Source organism: Ictidomys tridecemlineatus, unplaced genomic scaffold (assembly GCF_052094955.1).
Source record: "Ictidomys tridecemlineatus isolate mIctTri1 unplaced genomic scaffold, mIctTri1.hap1 Scaffold_3879, whole genome shotgun sequence".
In the NCBI taxonomy this organism is placed as follows: Eukaryota; Metazoa; Chordata; class Mammalia; order Rodentia; family Sciuridae; genus Ictidomys; species Ictidomys tridecemlineatus.
The window spans coordinates 81,306-87,305 of record NW_027522546.1 but is presented as its reverse complement, the minus strand read 5'-3'; positions in this window follow the sequence as shown (position 1 = coordinate 87,305).

The window sequence follows — 6,000 nt, the reverse complement described above, 5'->3', positions numbered from 1 at the left end:
TCTGATGGTTCTCAGTGACCTTTAACTCAGAATATCCATATGCCAAAGAAGTACATTTCAAGTGGCGTATTCTGGTACCCCCCAGGCCCGAGGATGGAAAGAGGCGATCACTGTTGCTTCTCAAGTTTTTAAACCATGCGCCCTTTTATGGAATATAAGAGCATCTTACAGATTCCTCTGGCATCATTAATGCGATTTTATTGTCTAGCCAGGGTTATGCTAAATGGCCCAGGAGGGTCTTGAACTTACCTCCTGCCTGGGCCTCCCAAGTAGCTGGGATTATAGGCACACACACCACCAAGCCCACCACATTATACTTTTAAAAATTTTGTCTTCAAAAGCTCTGAGATGATTTAAGGAAGGCAAATCCAGAATATCTTTAAATTAACTGAGACAGAAAGAAATGTGTTTGTTTTTGTTTGTTCGTGGTGCTGGAGCTAAGCAAGTGCTATACCCCTGAGCTGTACCCCACTCCAAGAAAGGAATTTCTTAAACCAGGCACAAAGAACATAAACTATGAGGGGAAGAATAGTACACTTGCCTACATCAGAGTTCAATATTCCAGCCAGGTGAGGTGGCACAAGTCTGTAACAGCTACTCAGGAGGCTGAGGCAGGAGAATCGCAAGTTCAAGGCTAGCCTGGGTAATTTAGGGAGACTCTGTCCCAAAATAAAAAAATATAAAAAGAGCTGGGATGTAGTTCAGTGGTAAAGCACTCATAGATTCAATCTCCAGTTCCTACCCCTTCCAGAGAGAGAGAGAGAGAGAGAGAGAGAGAGAGAGAGAGAGAGAGAGAGAGATGAAGAGAAAGCATCGGTCCAATCACAAATAATAAAGGATTTCAAAAGGCATTTTGTTGAGACTAGGAAACCCAAAGGGCTCATCATCGTATAAAAAGTTGCTACCACTCAGAAGTATTCAGAGAAATGTGCTTAAAAACATAATGAGATACCAGCTCACATCTAGAGATTGACAGAAACTCTGCTTCTAGAAATGTGCTCCAAAGAAACTCTGGCCAAGTGAGCAGAGAAGAGCCATAGAGGGCTGCCCCCCCTCCCCACCCCACCCCACCCCCACCCCCACCCCCCCTTCCCCGCACAGGGTTGAGCTTGGCAGTAAAAACTGCAGGCAGCTGAAATCCCATCCCTGGGGAATGGTGAATGAAATATGGGTTGGTCACTTGGTGGCACACCACGCAGCAGTTACAATGAATGAATTAGAACTTCCTGTGTGTCGGTAATTGATATTTATAATGTTATGAGAAAAGAGGGGGCTCAAAACGAGACATGAGATGCACAGCAGGGTGACATTGGCTGGCCTGGCACACACCAACAATGGAACCATCAATATTAGAGAAAAAAATGAAAGAAGGCCCAGCCCTAGCCTTTCCTGGCTTGCCTGCCTGCACCTCTTCCACACCTTGTTCACACAGCGATGCTGTGCACAAAGGAAAGCAGGGCCCGGGTTGGGAGGCAGTTCAGGGGTAGAGCTCATGCTTACCATGCCAGGGCTGCCGCAACCCCAGCAGGACACCAGAAACTAAAGTAAAAAGTATCAAAAAATTAGAACCTTCCTGCCCTGCTGGGGGGAAATGTAACAACATCATGGAGCTACTTTGGAAAATAAACTAGTGCTTGTCAAACAGTTAAAATCAGCTACCCTGACTGCCATTCTGCTCCTAGGTGTAGACCCAAGAGAAATGGAAACTCACGTCCACAGAAAAACCATACATGAGAGTTGAGAGTAGCATTGGATATCACAGCCAAAAAGTGGAAGCAAGTCAAATATCTATTGACTTCAGGCACCGTGGCCGAGGCCTGTGATCCCAGCGACTCAGGAGGCTGAGGCAGGAGGATTGAAAGTTCAAAGCCAGCCTCAGCAAAATGCAAGGTGCTAAGCAACTCAGTGAGACCCTGTCTCTAAATAAAATACAAAATAGGGCTGGGGGTGTGGCTCAGTGGTCCAGTGCCCCTGAGTTCAACCCCTAGTACCAAAAAACAAAACAAAAACATAAAACATAAAACCAAATATCCATTGACTGATGAACAGATAAATGTGTTATGTCAGTGTAAAGGAATAATATTCAGCCAAAAAGAAAAAGAAAGAAAGAAAAAAAGAAGAAGAAAAAGAAAGAAAGAAAGAAAAGAAAGAAAGAAAGAAAGAAAGAAAGAAAGAAAGAAAGAACTGACACATGCTACTATGGGAATGATCTTGGAAGCTTTATGCTGGGTGAAAGAAGACACAGATTGTGTGAGTCCATTTAAGGCAATGTACAGAATCTGCAAATCTATAGATAGTAGTCGTCTAGGGATGGGGGATGCAGGGAGGTGGGGGGGGCTGCTAACGGGTGTGTGGTTTCTTGGGGGGTGATGCAAATGTTCTAAACTTGATTGTTCTAAACTTGATGGTGGTTGCACAACTCTGTGAATTCACTAAAAAGCATTGAATCCTATGTTTATTTATTTTTTAATTGTACATTTTAAATGGATTCATTGTATGCTATGGGTAATGTTTCTCAATAACATTTATATATATATATATATATATATATATATATATATATATATATATATGTGTGTGTGTGTGTGTGTGTGTGTATAGATAGAGAAAAAGAGAGAGAGATTGTGTGTGTTAAATCCAGTTTAAATAAATCAACTTCCACACTTATGTTTTAGTTGTTGATGGATCTTTATTTTATTTGCTTATTTATGTGTGGTGCTATGAACCGAACCCAGTGCCTCACACGTATAAGGCAAGTGCGCTATTGCTGAGCTTCAACTCCTGCCCCATCCCACACTTATTTTTTATTGAACTGACTCCCATCTCTACAAGTCTCTCATGACACACACACACACACACACACACACACACACACACACACACAGCTAACCACTATTGTTCATTTCTCTTTTTTTAATTTCTTTTTAGTTGTTGGTGGACACAATATCTTTATTTCATTTTTTTAATGTGGTGCTAAGTTTCGAACCCAATGCTCACATGTGCTAAGTGAGCACTCTACCACTGAGCCACAGCCCCACCCCACTATTGTTCATTTCTTGTGGATTTTTCCAGAGTTTTCATGCATATAAAAGTAAATATAAGAGCTGGGGCTGGGGCTCAGCAGTAGAGCTCTCACCTAGCACGTGTGAGGCCCTGGGCTCCATCCTCAGCACCACATAAAAATAAATAAATAAAATAAAGGTATTGTGTCCAACTACAACTAAAAAATGAATATTTTTTTAAAAAGTAAATATAAATATAGATTCTCCTCTCTCACCCTGGTACACAAGAAGCATCATCTTGCTTTGCCCTTCCTATAATGTGCCAGTGCATTTACACTTTCCTGATTCCTCTTATAGCCATGTAGCATTCAATTTTATGGATAAACTGTAATTTGTTTAACTAGTCTTGGGATAGACATTTGGGTTGTTCCTAACTCTGTTCTGGTGCTGGGGATAGAACTGGTGGCCTAGTGCTCTACAGCAGAGCTATACCCCCAGCCTCTACTCCACCCCCAGCTTCTAACCTACCCCCAGCCTCTAACCCACCCCAAGCCTCTACCCCACCTCTTTTTACCTTAACAATGTTACAAAGCATAGCTGTTCTATGCTTTGTAGCATATCCTGCAGGATAAATGACCAGAAATGGACTTTCTGAATCAACAGGTGCATCTCCGTAGTGGTGATTGACACTGCCAGATGGTGCCACACTGGCCCTACCATGCACGTCCCCAGCAGCAAAGTGCGTGGTGCCTGATTTCACCAGCCTCGCTGAGGGAGGCAGCGTCTCTGTAGTTTAGTTTGCATTTCGTTTTCTGTGAGCATTCTTTCGACATGTTCAGGAGCCATGTGTATTTTTCTGGTCATTCTCTCTGTCGCTTCCCCACTGGATGCACACTTTTCTTTCTATTTCTGAAAAGAAGATGCTTTCTACTAGGAGAACTCAGCCTTTTGTAGTGAGCGGATGGTGCTTCTCCGTCCCTGTACTTGGGTTTCTTGGCCTGCTTAGCTCCTCTTTCCTGTTCCCTGTGTGGCTCAAGCGGTAGCGAGCTCACCTGGCATGCGTGCGGCCCGGGTTCAATCCTCAGCACCACATACAAACAACGATGTTGTGTCCACCGAGAACTAAGAAATAAATATTTAAAAAAAAAGAATTCCCTTCCTCAGGACTAGCACAGTCCTCTCCTGTGGAGTGTGACTGAGGCTGCTGGGATGGGTGAGTGGACCAGCTGCCAGGGTGAAGGTGTGGAGGGACTGCAGGGGCCTCCCATCTGAGCAGGGCTGAGAGCTGGAGCCACCAGGAAGCCACCTGGATACCTGTCGGAAATAATAATAAGTAATAACGACCCACTAAGTTGCTGAGGCTGGCTAAAAACTTGCCTCTTGCCTCAGCCTCCCAAGTAGCTTGGATCACAGGTGTGCACCACCCCACACACTTTAAATGCATGCCCTCAGTCCCCATGGTGATAGGAGATAGGTATCTACTATCTTCCTTTGCAGGATATTGATTGAGCAGATTAGCAATAATGGATCTCTTCCTTCATTTACTCATGCAGTCATTCCCTCACACGGTGAACAGTGAATGATGACTGAATGCCAGTGGTGCTAAGCGCCAGGTGCATTATATATTGAAACAAAAATAGGCCTGCCTTCATGAAGGTTGCAGTCAAGTGTTAGAGATCCTGACGGACAAGTGGTCATTAATTAGGCAAAGAGAGGAAGGGAAAAGCATTCCCGGTAGAGGGAACATCATATGCGAAGGCCCAGTGAGAGGAGGGGGCGTGGGAGTGGGAGCAACAGGAGCAGACTGATTGATGGATTGCCAGGAGGCAGAGAGCCCAACAGTTCAGACCTACCAAGTCTCCGACTGTGTTGGTCAGCTTTCTGTCACTGCAACAAATAACTGGGATGACTGGCTTATAAAGGGAAAAGGTTTGTTTTGGTCACAGTTTTGGAGATTCAGTTCATGATCAGTGGGCTCAGCTGTTGAGGCGGCGCATCATGATGGAGGCCGATGCTGGAGCAGAACCCTCACCTCAGGGCTAGGAAGTGAAAAACAGGAGAAGAGGGCAGAGCTGGGCCCGCAGTCCCCTTCAAGGGCATGCCCAGGGACCAGAGGCCTCCCGCGAGGCTCGAGCTCACAAAGTTTCAGTCACCCACACCTTCACCACGCCAGGGACCAGGACTTTAACACCTAGGCCTTGGGGAGACGTTCCAGTCTGAAGGACAGCGCTGACACTTCCAGCCATCCTGCAAGACAGCTGCTGCAGAGGAGCAAACCCAAACACAGAGGGGTAAATAACCTCCCCAAAGACACACAGCACTACCATCAGTGACGTGACAATGGAGCTGGGGTAGGACCCAGACCTCTCTGGAGTCCTAAGCAGCTCTCATCCTTAAGTGAAAGTGAGAAACTAATGTGACTCCTTTTTTGAAAATAAATAACAGCAGCTTGTACCCAAGGCCTGTCCTGAGGAAGGGGGGGCATGATCCTTGTCCTTGGAAAAATCCATAGGGCTTTTCTAGGCAGATAGCCACCCTGCTGAGTTGTTTGCAGGAGAGATCTGCAGTGCCAGATGTCCCTGACTCAGGTTAGGTGAGGACCCATAGCAACCTCTTAGCAATCACCAAACAGCATGAGACAGGGAAATACCTGGGATGCCAGATGACCCCCCAGTAGTTTATGGTGGTTGATAACATGTTGGGAAACCATGTAGTTTAGCACGTACTCCCCTCGTGGCCTAAACCCACCAGTTCAAAGGAAACCCCTTCTTGTACTAACCAATCACCCCACCCAACTTGTTCCCGCCAGTGAATGTGCTAATCAATGTTAAGAGTTGTTTGATTTTCCCGCAGTTTGGAATGATTTGCTGTATGTTGTTGTTATGCATAGAGTATCCCCCCAAAACCTATAAAATCTCACTGAACAAAGGACTGGGACTCACTCCCTAGGACTGCTGTGTCGGGAACGGTTGTGAGTCCAGGCTCAAGCTTGGAATAA